This window comes from Prionailurus viverrinus, chromosome C1 (genome assembly GCF_022837055.1).
Source record: "Prionailurus viverrinus isolate Anna chromosome C1, UM_Priviv_1.0, whole genome shotgun sequence".
NCBI classification, from domain to species: domain Eukaryota; kingdom Metazoa; phylum Chordata; class Mammalia; order Carnivora; family Felidae; genus Prionailurus; species Prionailurus viverrinus.
This window is the reverse complement of record NC_062568.1, coordinates 163,414,442-163,434,617: the sequence shown is the minus strand read 5'-3', so window position 1 is coordinate 163,434,617 and position 20,176 is coordinate 163,414,442. Positions and strand designations below refer to the sequence as shown.

The window sequence follows — 20,176 nt, the reverse complement described above, 5'->3', positions numbered from 1 at the left end:
GCTGGGAAATGTGAGGCCCACCAAATGAGAGGAAGTCTAAAGTTTGCCTGGAAGATTTTCATGTGTCCTCTTTTCTGTGAGCACTCCAATCTACCTTCCATGCAGCTGCCAGAGGGACCTTTCCCTGTAGAAGAGTGAGCCCTCTAGAAGGGCGGGCCGGGTTTCTATGTGCAGACACACTCTCTGCAGAGGGAATGCTGACACAAAGTACCTCACCTACCTCGGGACGATAAGTACTTGAGTCTGGGGGTGGTAGAGAGCTGGAGTAGAGAGAAACTGGGGATAAGAAGGGCAAGTGTCCTGCTAACCAGGCAGAAGGTGGAGAGACCTAGAAGGTTCTAACCTGGGGCAAGGGAGGGTCACCCTTGCTAGAAAGAAAAGGTTCTGAAATCACCTACGTGTCCATCAGCGGATGAAAGGATAAAGGAAGTGTGGTATATGGGCACCTGGCTGGCTCAGTCAGTTAAGCATCCGACTCTTGGTTTCGGCTCAGGTCATGATCTCACAATTTGTGTGTTCGAGTCCCATGTCACGCTCTGTGCTGACAGCTCAGAGCCTGGAGCCTGTGTCAGATTCTGTGTCTCCCTGTCTCTCTGCCCTTCCCCTGCTCAAGCTCTGTCTTCTCTCTCTTTCCCAAAAATAAACGTTAAAATTAAAAAAAAAAAAATGAAGTGGTGTATACATATATACAATGAAATATTGCTCAGCCATGACAAAGAAGTAAGTCTTGGCCATTTGTGACAATTATGGATGGATCTTGAGGGCATTATGCTAAGTGAAATAGAGAAACACAAATACCATATGATCTCACTTGTTTGTGGAATCTAAAAAAACCTGATTCCATAGATACAGAGAACAGATTGGTGGCTGTCAGAGGCAGGGTGGGGATGGTTGGTGAAATGGGTGACAGTGGTCAAAAGGTACAAATTTCTAGTTAGAAGATAAATATGTCATAGGGATATAATGTGCTGCATGGGGACTATAGTTAATAACACTGTACTGCATATTTAGAAGTTGTTAAGAGAGTAGATCTTAAAACCTATCATTGTAAGTGTGATATATATATATATATATATATATATATATATCAATACACACACATATATATAATGGAATATTACTCAGCCATAAAAAAGAATGAAATCTTACCATTTGCAACAACATAGATAGGTCTAGAAGGTATTATGTTAGCTGAAATAAGTCAGTCAGAGAAAGACAAATACCATATAATTTCCCTAATATGTGGAATTTAAGAAAGAAAACAAAAAGAAAACAAGAGACAAGGGCCACCTGGGTGGCTCAGTTGGTTAAGCATCTGACTCTTGATTGCGGCTCAGGTCATGATATGATGGTTCATGAGTTTGAGCCTCACATCGGCCTCTGCACTGACAGCATGGAGCCTGCTTGGGATGCTCTCTCTCGCTCTCTCTCTCTGCCCCTCCCTTGCGCATGTGCACATATTCTCTATCTCTCTCAAAATAAATAAACTTAAGAAAATTTTTTATTAAAAAACAAACAAACAAACAAAACCCAGACTCTTACCTATAGAGAACTGATGATTAAAGGAGGTGGGTGGGGAGATGGGTGAAATAGGTGAAGGGAATTAACAGTACACTTATGATAGCACTGAGTAATGTATAGAATGGTTGAATCATAATATACACCTGAAACTGACATAATGCTGTATGTTAACTATACAGGAATTTTTTAAAAATGTTTATTTATTTATTTTGAGAGAGAGAGAGAGAGAACAAGCAGGGGAGGGGCAGAGAGAGAGGGAGAGAGAGAATCCCAAGCAGGCTCCATACTGACAGTGCAGAGCCTAACGTGGGGCTCAATCCCATGAACCTGAGATCATGATCTGAGCTGAAATCAAGAGTCAGACACTTACCCGATTTAGCCACCCAGGCACCCCTACTATGCAGGAATTTTTTAAAAGTTCTCATCATATTTCACATAGTTGTAGCTATGTAACTATGGTGTTACACAGTTTGTAACTATGGTTACGGTTAACGGATGTTAACTGGACTTATTGTAGAAGCCATTTAACAATAAATACAAATATCAAGTCATGTTGTACACCTAAAACTAACACAATATTATGTCAGTTATGTTTCAATGATCTCAATTAAAAAACATATATATATTTTTTTAATTTTTAAATTTAAATTAAAAAAAATTTTTAACATTTTTATTTATTATTGAGAGACAGAGACAGAGCATGAGCAGGGGAGGGGCAGAGGGAGAGGGAGAGACAGAATCCAAAGCAGGTTCCAGGCTCTGAGCTGTCAGCACAGAGCCCAACGCGGGGCTCAAACTCACAAACCGTGAGATCATGACCTGAGTCAAAGTCAGATGCTTAACCGACTGAGCCACCCAGGCGCCCCAATAAATATAATTTTTTTAAAAAAAGAAAAGAAAGGGTTTCTAGACAGAGGACACTGCCACTGATCTCAATGCCACAGGTCCACAGTCGGTGGGGGAGCCTCCCAGATGCTGGAGGGCAGGAAAGGCTTGGCAGCTGTGAGGTGAAGCCTAGGGAAGAAAGGGTGAGGACACAAACCCTAGGCATGGCCCCTCAGCCTGTCTCTCCATCATCATCATGGTTTCCCCCTCCTCCTTCCTTCTACCCCACAGCTTTACTGAGCAACAGGCAAGTGTCAGAGCACCTGACATGCTCGAATTATCTCATGCAGTCGTCACCATAGCCCCAAGGACATTATTATTATGGTCCCCACTTTTCAGATAGGGAGACTGAGGCTGAGAGGGTTTACAGGCCTGCCAAAGTCCCATAACAAGCAGGTGTTAGGACAGGATTTGCCCTCAAATCTAGCCAACTCCAGTCGTGTCCTGGGAACAGAAGTGATTTATAAACCTTTGCCCAGGGGCGCCTAGGTGGCGCAGTCGGTTGAGCGTCCGACTTCAGCCAGGTCACGATCTCGCGGTCCGTGAGTTCGAGCCCCGCGTTGGGCTCTGGGCTGATGGCTCAGAGCCTGGAGCCTGTTTCTGATTCTGTGTCTCCCTCTCTCTCTGCCCCTCCCCCGTTCATGCTCTGTCTCTCTCTGTCCCAAAAATAAATAAACGTTGAAAAAAAAATTTTTTTTAAATAAATAAATAAATAAAAAATAAACCTTTGCCCAGCCCTAATGCTGTGACCAATCCCTAGCTCTCTCTGTGAGGGGAGATGTTCCTGACTTGGATGCTTCTCTGCTTCTCTCACAAGTATGCACAAAACGCCTTCTGGACACGGATAAGGAGACCGCTCTCTTGTAAGGTCTCTTGGCCAAAGGTGTGTGTGATCTCCTTCTCTAGGACTGGACACCACACAACAAGGCTCCTCCTAAGCAAGAGGGGGCCACCTGGGTGCAGAAGGACCTTCAGCACAAACCCACCATCCCGTCGGAGAGTTCAGTCACACTCACCAGCTTTGGTTTGAGTTAGGACTCAGCCCTTGATGTATCAGATCCTAGGGCTTCAAATAATTATGCAGCACACATTAGATCAAATTTCACTAAAAAGAACTCTACGGAGACTTCTAATAGTTCTCTTAAACTTGAATTTTGCTAAAATTAATCATTCCAAGGTTACAGAAATCAAATGGAGCTGACACCCCAACACTCTGAAGAAGAGGGCATAGCAAGCTTGCACTCGAAAGGGCTAGACACAGGAAGGAAAGGAGAGAACTGTCATGCCCACATCATGCCGCTGCCGGCCTCCACCCACCCCAGACTTCTGTACTCGGCCCATCGTCCTTATGGTGGACATCTTAGATTTTAGCTGAGGGTGTATATTTCATGTGGTTAGGTGAGTGGAATGGAAGAATAATTGCCGCATCAACACATGCTACTTTGCAACACAACTGAATATGAAAATTAGCCTTGTTGGACAGAATTCCCCTTTCAAATGGAATTTTGCAACCTTCTAAAGCATTAACAATTCTGACATAAAGCAGTTTATTACTCGATGCCGTTAAGTTGTATCCTTGATATTCAGAACCGTATAATGCCTGGTCCCGTTATGTAACTTTTCATTTGTTTATGGCTTATCCCAGGATCAAGAATGCCCTCTCATTAGCTCATCACATTCTAGATGTTTCGAGTATATATAGCTTTATGTTTCGAGTGTATATAGATTTGTCTGTCTCTAGCTCTTCTCCCCTCCTATTCTACAAGCTTGTGAAGGTCAGAATTCCTGCAGGACTCATTTCTGTGCCCTTCACCCCCACCTCCACACCCTCACAACCTAACGTATGGTAGACACTCAGTTCATGGTATCATCTCCAAGTTACAAATGAGGAATCGAAGGCCCAATGAGGCTAAGTGGCCAATCCAAAGTTCCCAGTAAATTAGGGGTAGGACAGTTTGTGTCACTCCATCACTCCACACTGCCTCTCAAAGCCAGTGGGTAGTGAAGAGATGGAGACTGAGGCTGCCCGTTCAAAATTCACCACAGAGGCAGTCAGTCTGACAGTCCCTGTGTAACTACGAGGCCACATTAGAAGAAACAGTCTGATTTCCCCTAGTCAGCCCGACTCCTGCCGTGTATACTTACACCTTCTCCCTACCCACATTTATTCCTTTTATGATGCCATTTACAGTCTCATTCCTAACCTCGAATCCAAATACAAAGAAACCTTCCTTTACTTAGTCCTGAAACTGAAACCTAGTTCTGCACTTTTATTCTCTTCAAATCTCTCTTTATTCTGCAATCATAAAAATGCCGTATTTCATCCTAGGACAGGCCGCATGCCAAAATAAATAGCACCTTGGATTTCCTTGAAAAGAAACCTTGGCTCAAAGCACAGCCGTACTGCCACGATGATTCTTGGAGAATTCAACCTTACAAAGTCAAATATTTAGCAAGGTAGTGCACCAAACAGCAACCCTGTCAATCCCTGCACAATCACTTGCAAAGACAAAGCACTCTTTCCAAAAGAGGGAAAAAAAAATTACCCGTACCTCTTACGAATCCTGCCAAAAAGACGAGAGCTTCCTGTTTCCCCATTCCAGGGCCCCATGCCTTCAAGTGTAAATGTCCCCTGTGCTGAGAAGCAGGAGGAATCTGACAGTACTACTTAACATTGAGAGCGAGAGCACTGAAGCCCAAACACCCGGGGAGGTGAGATGCACTCCTAAAAAAGATTCTGCCTATGGAGTTCTCCAGCCAGCTCCCTTCCCGCCGACTCAGGAAACAAAGAGATAACTCATTCTCAATAAATGACACATTAACACAACCTCATTAACTCCGGTCTCACATTTTTCGGCAAGTGTCTGTCATTTTTCCCTGCAATGCAGCAGCTGAATCTGGAGCTTCGGGAAGAGAAAATTGTCGGGAGGAAAGCTGTAACCACATTACCTTCCCCTGGCATCCTCCCCTTGCCATAACCTGGAGCGAGAGAAGTCGTCTCCCTGCGGAAAGCGAGGTTCTGGCTGCTGGACCAGAGCTGATGGCTCATGAGTTCAGCACAGCAGCACTGGCTTCCCAGCTGTTAAAGGATTTGGTCAGGTGATCCGTGACCTTGCTGGAAAAGCAAATACTGACTTCCTTTTCACTCCCGGGAAGAGGGGAGCAGGGTCAGGCAGGAATTCAATGCTCAATAAGCTGATACCCGATCTTGCACAAAGAGGAAAGCTCCAATCCTTCAACTGCAAAGTTAGTTCCCAGAGCTGCGGCCACATCTAAAGACTCACACGCAGCACACACCTTCCTCCTCTGACTGCCCTGACTCTAAGCGCTTCTCTGAGGGGTCATAATTAATTATGCTTTCCTTCTCTCTTCCTGCAGCTTGGGTGGCTCATTAATAAAATTGTTCCTAATGAGGACACAGGGATTGTCCTTAGAAGCTGAAACCCTCCAGTGGTGCATCTCTTTCTTCTAAGCTCTGCTTTAGAAACTTCCTCCCCCACCCACCTCCTGGGGTCCCACAACCATACAAAGCTTCCGCAAGCAATCCCTAGACTGCCAGCTGCCTGGATCTGTGACTCGAAGTCTATTGGGGCAGAGCAGGAAGATATGATGATCAGTGAGATCCCAGGACCAGACTGGCAGCTTCTGCTTCCTGCCACTCTACCAGTCTGATGCCCCAGGACCAAAATGCATCCTATTCTGGCAGAAAGAGAAAGGAAAATACCTACTATAAGGATCCAGCTCCGGGCAGGGCTTCTAACTGCGGCACGGACCAGTGAGTTCAGAAGGGCAGGCTCAGGAGCCCGGGAGAAGGCAGCTGTGGAGGAGGACGGTCTCGGAGTGTCCCAGGCAGGTGCTGTGAAGAGTCTCAGCCAGCCCACTGCAGCCACAGCTCTTTGGAGCAGAGGCAGGTGTGAGGCTCAGGCTCAGGGGCTCCACGCTCTCCAAATCCAGCACTAATACTGGACCTGAAGGAGACACAGTGGGGTAGGTGTCAAAAGGAGCCAGGAGAGCATCTGGGCTCCTGTATGCAGGAGATTATGGGGACCTTATCCCCTTTACCTTCCGTGCGCCCTAGCCACATGAGTGTGCCCTAGGAAATGAAGCTCTATCGGTAAGACATGTCAAAGCAGCTCTGACCTTCACAGACACTGCCTGTCGAGATGCGCTTCAAAGACCAGGGCAGATTCCTGTCTAACCCACGCTGAAATTGATGCCAGAGCTGAGTGTCACCCTGAAATGCTGCCTGCATCCAGCCCAATACACTTGGAAAGCACTAAACATTCTGAATCCCATTTATCCTCAAACTAGCTTGAGGCAGCCAGATGGGATGAGCATCCCCATTGTACAGGCAAAGAAAATGAGACAGACATGGAAGTGACTTCTCTTGGCTCACCTCGGAGTGAATCCGGATTAAAATTAATATTTTGGGGGTGGAATTCTGTGTTTTTCCTACTACACTGGATCACACTCCTTATTTTCCTTACTTGCTTTGTATTCTAGAGCATCTTGTTCAAGAGGAAGGTTAAGAGACTTATGGAAGGGCACAGGTGGATGTGATGGACAAGGCTGTGGAACACCAGCATTCACCTTTCTCAACTGCTGAAAGGATTTCTGTGTTAACTGAGTACACAGACCAAACCATCAGAATAAAAACAAAGTCAGAAATATGCCTTGAACTCTGAGGTCACATGGAAAAATATACTAAGGAGCAAACAGCCTCTTTGATAGATTAAAATGATCATTGATTGGGGCGCCTGCGTGGCTCAGTTGGTTGAGCGTCCAACTCTTGATTTTGGCTCAGGTCATGATCTCATGGTTCATGAGTTCAAGCCCCACATCAGGCTCTGTACTGACAGCATGGAGCCTGCTTGGGATCCTCGATCTTCCTCTCTCTCTGCCCCTCCCCTGTTTGCTCTGTCTCTCAAAATAAACAAATAAATTTTTAAAAAATGATCATTGACCATCCTCTCCAAATTGGCCAGAGAATGGCTAGAGGCACATGCCATTTCAGCAGGACAGAGTGGAAAAAAAAGCTCTCCATTTCACTGGGTCCCACGACTTTCCAGCCACCCATTCTTCCCCTCTGATTCATCTATGTGTTGGAGATAAGCATTCGTATTTGCTCTCCCAGGGAGAAATTCTTCCTTATCCAGTATGGAGATGAGAGGCTTATTTCCAGAACTGTACTTTTCTTTCAAGATCCACCATTCTACCCGGACCACTGGCCAGTCCCTGCCTATCCACCAAGCTCCACTCAGCATCCCCTGAAGAGCAGTGGCTATCCTTCCTGCTTCCACTGTTCCTGTCTGCTTTCTACTGCAGCCAGTATCACCTGAATTCTAATTGCTGCTTCTGCGTTAGTGTCCCTGACCAGCATCACAGGCTAGAGGCCATGTCAGGTTTGTGAAACTGAACTTATCCACAATACTGACCATTCTAAACACAGGTGGGGGTGTCTGGGTGGCTCAGTTGGTTGAGTGTCCGACTTCGGCTCAGGTCATGATCCTGCAGGTCGTGAGTTTGAGCCCGCATTGGGTTCTGTGCTGACAGCTTGGAGCCTGGAGCCTACTTCGGATTCTGCGTCTCCCTCTCTTTCTGCCCCTCCCCTTGCTCACACTGTCTTTCTCTTTCAAAAATAAATAAACATTAAAAAAATTTTAGTAAAAAAATAAAAAATAAACACAGGTGACCCCTCCAGATACTCCCTTCAGTACCAAGGCAGCATTTCTGCTTCTCTAGCTGACTCCAAGCTTCTTACCAGATTAAAAAAGATGGCAGAGGGGCACCTGTGTGGCTCAGTCGGTTAAGCGTCCGAGTCTTGATTTTGGTTCAGGTCATGATCTCATGGTTTGTGAGATTGAGCCCCACATCAGGCTCTGTGCTGACAGTGTGCATACAGAGCCTGCTTGGGATTCTCTATTCCTCTCTCTCTGCCCCTCCCCTGCTCACATGTGCACTCTCTCTCTCTCAAAATAAATGTTAAAAAAAAAAAAAAAACCTTTAAAAAGACGGCAGACTGAGGGAAGGAAATACTAGGCCCCCAGCAGTGCCACTGCTTGGCTCAGATGCCAGGACAGAAGACCCACAGGAAAAGGCACATACTCCGAATCTAGTTTCTTCTTCTTCAGACCTCTTTCTGGAGACAAGGAGCCCTTTCATTTCTCTGGCCTCCACGTGAGATGCTGGGACAGACACTGTGCTGACCGCCATGTCTCTAAGAGGAGGAGAGATTCTTGTCTTTTATGCCTTTCTAACTTGCCCACTTTGCTCATTTCACTCCAGAGTCAAGCAGGGAGGTGAGCAGAACCAGGGTCGTTACCCTCCATTGTCCAGATGAGGACACAAAGCTCATTCCCCAGGTTACAAAGCTAACAAAAGGCAAAGCCTCGACTCAAACCCAGATTTTCTGTCTCGCAGTCTAATAGCCTGATGGAAGCTTCAGTGCTGGTTCTGTCCACGCAGAGGGTGACATCGCATTTAGGGAAGGTCTTCATGGGAAAGCTCCACAACTCTCTAGGGGGTTGTGCTTCTTTGGGGAGGCCCCCCTCCAGGGCCTCTGGGCCATGGGATACCGGCATGCCCCCACCCCTATGCCTCACCCAGACATAGGTCTTTTTTTTTTTTTTTTTTAATTTTTTTTTTCAACGTTTATTTATTTTTGGGACAGAGAGAGACAGAGCATGAATGGAGGAGGGGCAGAGAGAGAGGGAGACACAGAATCGGAAACAGGCTCCAGGCTCTGAGCCATCAGCCCAGAGCCTGACGCGGGGCTCGAACTCACGGACCGCGAGATCGTGACCTGGCTGAAGTCAGACGCTTAACCGACTGCGCCACCCAGGCGCCCCCAGACATAGGTCTTAAGATCAGTAGCCAACTTTATGTTCCCACCAAGCCATCCAGAGAATCCCCCACACCAAACATATTTATCCACAAGAACTTTTCTGGCAAGAATCATTTGGCTGAGGGGAGACTGACTCCTTTTGCAGTTTAGAAACATCCAACTTCTGTGGCCTAGGTCCTGTCTGCCCCATGATGGGAAAAGAGTGGACTCTCCACGTGAGGCAAGATGGACATGTAGGCAAAAAGAAAAGGAGATGAAACTATCTTAAGAATGTGCCTTTTATCTAAGAAGTCCCTTAGGCTTTTGCACTTTGCTCAGGAAGGTCAGCTACTTGGCAGCCTGTGTGATGACAGGGGCCGAGTTGGAGCATACTGGTTAGGCACACATGCTGCTGAAACAGAGCCTCTCTGAGCACGCGGGTTCTGACTATGGCCACTCTGATGGAACACAACTTAAACGGATGGAGAAAGAAATCATGCCCGTGAGACCTGCAGGTGCAGCTGTCCAGGGGGAATCAGCGGTTGTAAAGACTGACCCTTTAAATCAGAGGAGAATTTCTCAGGAAGGGAACAGTGCCAATTTCGAGGAGAGAGGAGTCTTCACTAACCAGTGAGAAACGTTCCCTAGGGAAAATGGAAGGCATCGGGGCCACAGGGAAAAGACCCTCCCGGAATGCTCTCAGTCCTTCACCCAAACGCACTATAAAATCAAGACACCAAGAGACAAATGAGGAAAAGGCACGAGCAGGCAATTCAGAAAAGAAGAAGTACTCACGGCTAATATTCGAAAGATGTTTAACCACATGAATTAAAAAGGAGAAAGATAACATCAAAATGCCATACTCTTTGTTTACCCTACACTGTGCCAGGCACCGTAGGTCCATTCCAAACACCATCCAATTTAATTTTCACAATAACCCTATAAGGTGGTACTGTTATTTCCATTGTCCGAGGCTCAGGGCAGTTCGTTGCCCAGGTACCAAGACTATCTGCACCAAGAGTCAAATTCAGTTTATGCACCGCTGTTAACCATGGTATGACAACGACTTACAAGTTAGGGGAAAAAACTGTTTGTTTTTGTTTTTGTTTTTGTTTTTGTTTTTTTTCAATATATGAAATTTATTGTCAGATTGGTTTCCATACAACACCCAGTGCTCATCCCAAAAGGTGCCCTCCTCAATACCCATCACCCACCCTCCCCTCCCTCCCACCCCCCACCAACCCTCAGTTTGTTCTCCGTTTTTAAGAGTCTCTTATGCTTTGGCTCTCTCCCACTCTAAGCTCTTTTTTTTTTTTCCCTTCCCCTCCCCCATGGGTTTCTGTTAAGTTTCTCAGGATCCACCTAAGAGTGAAAACATATGGTATCTGTCTTTCTCTGTATGGCTTATTTCACTTAGCATCACACTCTCCAGTTCCATCCACATTGCTACAAAGGGCCATATTTCGTTCTTTCTCATTGCCACGTAGTACTCCATTGTGTATATAAACCACAATTTCTTTATCCATTCATCAGTTGATGGACATTTAGGCTCTTTCCACAATTCGGCTATTGTTGAGAGTGCTGCTATGAACATTGGGGTACAAGTGCCCCTCTGCATCAGTACTCCTGTATCCCTTGGGTCAATTCCTAGCAGTGCTATTGCTGGGTCATAGGGTAGGGAAAAAACTGTTTTTAAAGAAAGATCGTCGGGGTGGTGGTGCAGTTGGCTGAGTGTCTGACTCTTGATCACGGCTCAGGTCTGATCTCATGGTTTTGTGAGTTTGAGCCCCACATCGGGCTCTGCGCTGATGGTGTGAGGCCTGCTTGAGATTCTGACTCTCCTTCTCTCTGCCGCTCCCCAGCTTGTGCTCTCTCTCTCTCCAAAAAAATAAATAAACTTTAAAAAAATTTTAAAAAGAAAGAAAGAGCGTCAGTATTGGTAAGCATGTGATGAGAAGGGGACACACCTCCCTGGAAGATGGCAGCAGTCGGGGCAGCTGCAACCACAGGAGCCGCGCCTCCAACACCTGCCGGCATCTCCCGCTACGCTGTCCACCTGTTCCATGGCGCTGGCTTAGTGTGTGCACACGCACAGCAACTTCCAAAGCAAATACAGCCAGATAAAACGATGAAGTAAGAAGATGAAAGTGACATGAGATTTCTTTTCGTGGTATAAAAAAAAAATCACTATTATGATATATTCTTAGAAAATAAAAAAAATCATTTGTGGGGAAAAAAGGGGGGAAACCATCATTATCCTACCATCTCGATAAAAACTAGTTTCATGTCCAACTACTTTGCATATCCTAACATAATTTTATTTTATTATTTATTTATTTTTGAGAGAGACAGAAGGCGAGCAGGGGAGGTGTGGAGAGAGACGAGAGACACAGAATCCAAAGCAGGCTCCAGGCTCTGAGCGGTCAGCACAGAGCCCAAGGCAGGGCTCGAACTCAGGAACCGGGAGATCATGACCTGAGCTGAAGTTGGATGCTTAACCCACTGAACTACCCGGCACCCTGTGTATCTTAACATAATAAAAGAGCAAGTACTATGGTGGTTAAGAGTCTGGGCTCCAAGTCAAGAAGCCATGGCTAGAATCCCAGGTCCGCCACTCCCTGTGTAACCTTGAACACATGGCTTAACCTCTCTGTGCCTTAGCTGCCTCACTTGTAAAAAAAGGAATAGTAATATACCCTACATGTCATGGAGGATTAAAGATGATGATATAGGTCAACCACTTAGAACACAGACTGGTATACAGTCTGTGTTCAACTTATAGTAAATATGTTAGCTATTAACATAATAGTATAAATTCAAGTGTGAATTCAATTTTATATTTAAAATTCTATCACCTAACCGTTTAAAAAATACAGTCATACCTGTTTTATAACGATTACTGTAAATGGCTGTGCAAAATTCCCTTGACTTAGGCCTTATTTTCCAAACTCACTCCCTCCTGGAGGTCATTCCATGTCATCTTTAGCTCTCTCGGCCGTGCTTCCAGATCAGGCAGCCTGTCAGGCAGGCCTCAGGGCAGGTCTCCAGGAAGACCCCAATTCCAGGTGGCTGGAACCCAGTTGACACATATGATGATGAATGGTTAAGAGCACAGGCTTTGAGGTAAGACAGACCAGGTTTAAATCCTGGCTATGTGACCTTGAGCAAATTTTCCTGTTCAGTTCAGTCCATGGTTGTGAGGACCGTGTGAGATACGTATGTAAAGTGCTTGTACCAATGCTCTGTATATAATAAACAATCAATAAATGTTAGCTAGGATTACTTTGTAAACCCACAATGTTTTAAGTGAGGGAAGGGCACAGATTGTGTTTGATTTATTAATCACCCTATTCCTAACAGTGGATATGATAGGAACTCAACTAACACGCGAATAAATGGATGGATCATAGAAACTGTCAGAGCTGGAAAGGATTTTTCTTAAACAGCTTTATTTGTTATGTAATCTACATACCGTATAATTTACTTATATACATTGGGCAATTCAACAATTGTAGTATACTCAGAATTATGCAAACATTGCCACAACCTGATTTTTAAAAGTGTGCTAAAATACATATACATAAGATAAAATTTACCATTTTAGCCATTTGCAAATGTAGAATTCAATGGCGTTAAATACATTCACAATGTTCTGTCACCATCACCACTATGCCCCCAATTTTTTATCTCCATCATAAACTCTGTAACCCACTAAACAATAACTCCCCACTCCCTCTTGCCCTGGTAACATCTACTTTCTGTCTCTATGAATTTGCCTATTCTAGGTACCTCATATATATGGGATCATACAATATTTTGTCCTTCTGTGTCTGGTTTCTTTCATTTAGCATGTTTCCAGGGTCCATCCAAGGCTTAGCATATATCAAAATTTCATTTCTTTTTATGGTTGAATATTATTCCTTGTATATAGGTAGCATATTTTGTGTATCCATTCTTCCATCAACTGACACTTGGGTTGCTTCGATCTTTTGGCTGTTGTGAATAATGCTTCTATGAACACTGGTATACAAATGTATGTTTAAGTCCCTGCTTTCCTGTAAGAATGAAACTGCTGCGTCATATGGTAATTCTATTTTTAATATTTTGAAGAACCACCAAACTGTTTTCTAAGGAAGCTGCACCATTTTACATTCCTACCAACAATGCATAAAGGTTCCGATTTCTCCATATCTTCACCAACATTTGTGGGGTTTTTTTTTTGTTTTCCATTAAAAAAAAAGTTATTACAGCCATCCTAGTAAGTTTAGTAGGTGTGACGTGTTATCTCCTTGTGGTTTTGGTTTTCATTTCCCTACTGACGATGATTGTTGAGCATCTTTTTTATGTGCTTCTTGGCCATTAGTATACCTTCTTTACAGAAATGTCTATTCAAGTCCTTTGCCCATTTTGAATTGGCAAAATTGTTTGTTTTTTGTCATTGTTGAGTGGTAAAAGTTCTTTCTGGATATTAACAACTTATCAACTATGTGATTTGCATGTATTTTCTCCCATTCTGTAGGGTGTCTTTTTGCTTTCTTGATATTGTCCTTTGATGTACAAAGGTTATTGATTTTGATGAAGTCGGATTTGTCTATATTTTCTGTGCTTTGGTATCATACCCATGAAATTGTTGCCAAATTCACTGTCATGAAGATTTTCCTCAATGTTTTCTTCTACAAGTTTTAGTTTTAGCTTTTAAGTTTAGGACTTTGATCTACTTCGAGGTCATTTTTCTTTGTGGTTTAAGATTAAGGTCTGGCTTTATTCTTTTACTTATGAACATTCAGTTTTCCTAGCACCAGTTGTTGAAAAGACCACAATCTCATTTTAGAACATTTTCATCATCCCAAAAAGAAAAGAAACCCCATACGTGGGATTTCATTTTTATAAGGAGCTAGAAACATAAGTGAGTTATTGAGAGTTAATAAGCCTTGGCATTCATAAACAAAAATTAGTTCACTACAAGACTTTCCCGAGAACATTAATTCTCTGTTCCACAAAGAAGTGTGACCTCCAGCCATCACAGAATAGCACTGCCAAACTCCCATGTATGCACACAGGCCAACAGCTGAAATTCCCGCAATTCTCAGGAGGGTGCTTTGTTGTTAATACAGAAGATATTTGTTGCTTTTTTGGGCTAGCCAGCACTTTGTGAACACCCTTCCTATGCTTGGGTTATTTCCTTCCTTAAGAGTCGCACCTCCCCAAGGCTGCAACCAGAATTTGCAGTGCCAGACTCCTTTATAGTTAGGACTCAGTCATGGGACCTGCGCTCAGCAGGTAGAGAGGCACGCAGGCCAGACCTCAGGTTGGAAGAAAGTGTCCTGGAAAAGGAAGGGCTGCAGGCAAGTGATTCTGGAGAGTGTGGTGGAGTGACTCAACATCTTTTAATACATTCCTCTTCTACATAAGCTCTCCATAAGCCTGGTTCTGTTGTTTGTTTGCAACTATGACCCTTGACTGCTACAATGCAGCGTCAGCATTGGTTTGGGTTTTAATTGCTTTCTTTTCTGTTAATTTATATTGCTTGTAGATTGCTTTCTGGAGTTTCTTTTTTGTTTGTTTGGGTTTTTTTTCAAATGTTTATTTTGAGAGAGAGGGAGACAGAGTGTGGGTGAGGGGCAGAGAGAGAGGGAGAGAGAGAATCCCAAGCAGGCTCCACACTGTCAGTGCAGAACCTGATGCGGGGCTGGAACCCATGAACCATGAGATCGTGACCTGGGTTGAAATCAAGAGTCGGATGCTTAACCAACAGAGGCACCCAAACCCTACTTTCTGGAGTTTCAGTTGATTGTTTTGTCCTGAGTATTTGCTGCATGACCATGTTGATTACTTTTCTCTTCCCCTTTCATCCTTTGTTATTACAGATTCTTTCCCATTAGAAAGTAGGAGCCAGTGGGCTCAGTGAGCCACAAGGTTTTTTGCTTAGCCAGGTTGGGCCACAGTCAAAAGAGCTTGGGAACCACCACTTGGAGTAAACCAAGGAATTCAACCTCACCTCCTCCCTCCTGGGTCACCTCAGTGAAAGCGTCTCCAGGGTAGGCACAGACACACCCTCCAGCACCCACCCTCTCTGGGCGGCCCCCACTCTCAGCATCATTGTCCCTGGTCAGAATCCAGCGGAAACCTTCACAGACTTCTGCCTGGCTGCAGAACATGGGTCGCAGGTGCAGACACTTTAGGGCTTGCGTGGGCTGTGGCATCTGCCTTCTGGGTTGGGAGGAAAATTTATCTTGGCACAGCCTGCACATTCAAGAAAGTCAGTTAAACCAAACTGAGCCTGATAAGTAATCTCCAGACACCTGGGTGGAACCAGTGATGTTTCCAGATTTTTCAGGCAAGTTGAAAGACTTTTTATTATTTCACAAGACCCTGCCTGCCCCTCTAGCAGGCACAGTGTAAGGAAAAGCAGGCGTATGTGATGGGGGTCAGACAAGGATGAGCATCCAGCTTCAGTGGCATACAGCTGGATAAAGGTTGGGCATCATCAGACATGAACCAGAGAGAGGCAATGACAGAAACTTCTATCATCTTCAACTTGTCCTTGAAGAAGATGGGATTTATTGCTAGTGCTTCATCAGCGGTACAAAGAAAGGTCATATACTGTTCTGGTTTGGGTTTTGTTTTGTTTTGTTTTAACGTGGATAAAGTCAGTAAAAAAAAGGTGTGTCCAAAATTCACATCCCATATTTGTTATCACCCCACTGCAGCTCAAAGATGAAACAAAATGGTTGGGCATTTGGAGCACAGCACAGGCAGACTTGTTCATTAACTCTAACAACAAACACAATAAAGATCCAGCTCAATTATGGGGCCTTTTTTAAGGCAAGGTCCCTCTTTCATGCTTCTAGGTCTGCTTTAGGGCGCCTAGGGCCTTGCAGATGGCAGGTGCTAAATCCCTCCTGCTGATCGTCTACAGCTGGGAGCAGAGAAACAAAAAGGACCTGGGACATCATCTTCTTTACCAATGAGGAAATAGGTTCATTGACTTGTCCACACCACACAGCAGGGTGAAGGTCAGATTCTATTTTCTAGACTCCTGATCGAGTGCTTTCCTTTATAAACCTCATGCCGAAGGCAGTGGTCTGCAGTGTGGTATTGGAGGCTATCAAATGAATGGTTTCTTTAAAAACGATGTGGCTGGCGGTCCCCAGTTTAAACATGGGATAATGGCATTATTGTGGTGAAGAGTGCTAGAGAGCAGGTGCTAAATCCTATTGGTGACCTTTGCTTGCAGCCTCTGGCTACAGGAAAAGTATGATGCTTAATGACAGAACAGTCACCAACACCTGTTAAGCACTTCCTCTGAATGAGTCCTCTACTCGTCCACACTCAGCACTGGAACAGCACTGTCATGACTTCCCCATAAACCCGGTAAAGATGGCCACCTCATGGCTCAGCCTCAGCTCAATGGTTGTGTTCAATGAAACAACAGTTAAGCAGGAAAAAATGAATTGGAGGCAGTCCAAACCTTCACTGCAGTCTCTAGAGAAAACACCAAAGGGGAAGTGCATTCTTAGCACAAGACAAAGTCTTAAAATTTTCCTTTCCTGTCTCTCCTATTCTCATTATCTACTTCCAGCAAAGCAACTGCTCCAGCAGCCGGGTGCTCTGTTTCCCATCATCTCATACCTGAACTCTTCCACTTGGCTCATCAGCTCATTCACCTCCCTCACCTCTGGGCTATACTTACCCATTCTCTGCCAGTTTCTCTCCCCTCATCACCAGGAATCCCAATATTGGCTCCATTTGTCCAGTGCTTTCTCATCACTGGGTGACCCCAATCTGTATAATTGGGGCAAGAGCCAAGAAAACTATGCCAGAAATTTTCTTAGAAGGGAATTACTTGAAGTCTCCACAGGCAAACAAGTTTTGAATACTCACATGCTTATATGTTTTAGTCCCCGTCCCACCCATTTTACAGATTAGAAAACTGAGGCATCGTCATTGTCATGAATAATTATACTGTTATTATTATAAATAATAACTGTTATTAGTCAGACATTATCTGATATTGTACAAATGATCACTTATTTAATTTTACATTGACCATATGACATAGGTGCTCTTATATCCTTTTCACAGATGATGGGTTCAGGGCACAAAGCTAGTAAATGGCAGCCCTGAAACTCAGATTGAAGTGTGTCTGACCAAGCTCTTGATCACAGTGTTCTCTGGCTTAAAGACTCTAGTTCTGTGACTATCTACGAAACAAGTTGCCAGTCGTGCTTAAATACAAAAGGAAGGAACCAGATAGAAAGATTTAGGCAAGTGAAAGAATCTTAGCATTAAATTGCATCACCAGCCATGCTCCTTAAGTATCACATGATTATGAAAATATAAACAACATTATTTGGCATGCAGTAGGTCTATAAATAAGATAAATTTGTTTGCAAAGGAATAAGCTGGGAAATGCAGTGACTTTCTAATTAACTTAAAATTATTTAATCAATACAACACACTTACTCTTCAAATAATCTTTGAAAGCTCTGAAGAGTCTTGAGGTGTTTAATTGCTTTTTAGCCAGATAGCAATGGTCAAGTTACACCAATACAAGTTTCAGAGCAAATGCTCTTTGCAGATCTAGCCTTCTGTCAAAATTTATATTAGAAACACATATTGTCAGGCCAGATACAAGGGTTTTAAGTTACAAATTAAATTTGCTTCTCTGTTCTTCACCTAGGCATGGTGAAGGGAGGGGGGGTGAGGCACTGCAGTGGCTGATGCAGGAATCCATGGGTCCTGCCTGGTATAACTTGGGGGAGAGATGCACCTCCCTGCCAGTGGGCCAGTTTCCCCCAAAGTAGGGGGATGCTACCATCGGTGACTGAGGACCCAGTCCAGCCCAGATTTCCCCTAACGGCTCCAGCAGCTATAAATCACGAGCCATCTGGCGCTAAGGCCTGAGCCAGGAGTTTGCCAGGATCCCACTCAAATCCACTATACCTACTCAGAGGGACCCCTGAAGTAAAAATAATAAATAGGAATGGAACAAACAGTAGATACAAAATCAGAACCACTGGGGCAGGAATCTCTGTTTTAGCAAGCCCTCCAGGTGATTTTTATGTGTGCTAGAGTTGAGAAGTCCTGACCTACCCTACTTTAAAAAACATTTTGTGAACTATAGTTCAGTGCATCTCAAACTGGATTGTGCATATACACCTCCTGCAGATCTCGTCCAAGGCAGATGCTGATTCAGTAGGTGTGGGGTGGGGTCTGAGAATCTGCATTTCCAACAACTTCTCAGGAGATGCTGATGAGGCTGGTTCCAGAACCAAGAAGCCAGGCACATGATGGGTGTCTGTGGTTGAGAAGGGATGGGAGTGGGGGAGTCCAACAGACCTTGGCACGATCCCCAGCTCCCATGCTTATAATGCTTTGTGACCTTGGCCATGTCACTCTACCTCTTTGAGCCACTTTCCTTGAGCTTTGAAAGGGCATAAAATAGTACCATCTACTTTATAAGGCTGTTCAGATGGCAACATGCCTATACCTAACAGAGCACTTGGCATGTAGAAAACACTCAAACAGAAGCTGTGGTTGCTGTTATTTCTGAGGGAAGGAAGCAACTAGTAAGTGCTCAATAATTGTTCTTTGTTATTATTTATCGAGAGTTGCCTATGGTATTGTAGGCAGTGTGTCAAGTGGTACTCTACTGTCTTTTCCTTCTCCCAAAGATTCTGTGTATCTGTGTACGTCAGGTATTATTTGTTCTGGTTTGCAGACTGGGAAGCCAAAGCCCAGATAGCTTAGTAACTTGGTCCAAGTCACAAAGAAAGTGAATGGTAGAGCTAGGGTTGAATGTGGGTCTTCCTGCCTAAGTTTCTAACTGCCCAGACTGAGGCATGGCTCTGTCCACACTTGTCTGCAAGGGCTGAGTCAAGGGAAGGGTGGCAGGCTGTAACTTAGGTCTCGGCAAGGAGGTACAATACAGGTCTGGTTGCAGAGGCAGAGAACAGGCACGGGCAAATGGAGTCCTTGAAGTTGGAATGCCGACCAGCAGAGGGGACATCAGGGCTGACAGAAGGAGTGGGGCCGTGTTCCACAAGGATATGGGCACATAGCAATCAGGAATAGAATCTAAAAGGGATGAGAAGGGATGCCTCAGTAGCTCATTCGGTTGACCATCCGACTCTTGATTTCGGCTCAGGTCATGATCTAGAGTTGTGGGATCAAGCCCTGAGCTGGGCTCTGCACTGAGCATAGAGCCTGCTTAAGATTTTCTCTCTCTCTCTCTCTCTCTCTTTCTCTCTCTCTCTCTCTCTCCAAATAAAAATAAATTAATTAGTTAATTAGAAGGACAAGGATTGGCTCCCTGATCCCTCGTATAGACTGACCCATAGCAGTGCTCCTTAAAGATACAGTAATTGAATGAATGAACCGATGGAGTAACAGATTCATTAATATTTTCAAAGCAGCAACTGATTTGAAATTGGTGGGCAGGATGTGTTGGAGTGGGAGAGAAATTTTCACTTCTGGACTTTCCTTCTTTAAAAAGAGAGCAGTTTAAAATAGAAGAACAACAGGAATATTTCCCTTGGAGCCCAGCCAGACCACACAATGCCTCCTTTTCTTCCCAGACCAGAAGGCATTTGGGGCCCAGCCCCTCAGCGGGTGTGTGCAGCACGGAGCCTGCCCAGCATACTTACCCACTTGTGCTCTGGAGCCCAGAACCCCCTGCCTGCCAAGCCCAACACAAATGCCTCCTTCACCACAGCCCTCTGCCACGTGTGGTTTCCACCGCTGTTTCTAAAATCCTCCCTCCAGGGCCAAAGTGAGGCCCTTTTGGCTGAGTCTCCCCACTACTGTGTGGAGACAAGAGACAGTGATGCTTTCTCAATCATCCTGTCACCTTCTCGGGGCCCCAAGGCATGAAATGAAAGAGCCCAGCAGCTTGAGGGAAGCAAGGGGAGCCTTTCCTATTCAAAGATCAGCCTCTACACATGG

The 20,176-nt window shown here is 44.7% G+C and overlaps 1 protein-coding gene across 3 annotated transcripts in view; it reads right to left on the bottom strand.

Moving 5' to 3' along the window:
• The window catches only part of KANK4 (KN motif and ankyrin repeat domains 4), a 73,471-nt gene that overhangs the window by 31,168 nt on the left and 22,127 nt on the right, over window positions 1–20,176 (bottom strand). Inside the window, exon 2 of one of the 3 annotated variants that reach the window (XM_047873146.1) lies at window positions 6,135–6,374. The exons of 1 other annotated variant lie outside the window; for it this stretch is intronic. The gene's annotated coding sequence lies outside the window, so the exon portion shown is untranslated. Of the gene's footprint in view, window positions 1–5,355; window positions 5,461–6,134; window positions 6,375–20,176 lie in introns of those variants that run through there. One more of the 3 variants, XM_047873145.1, reaches the window with a different exon arrangement.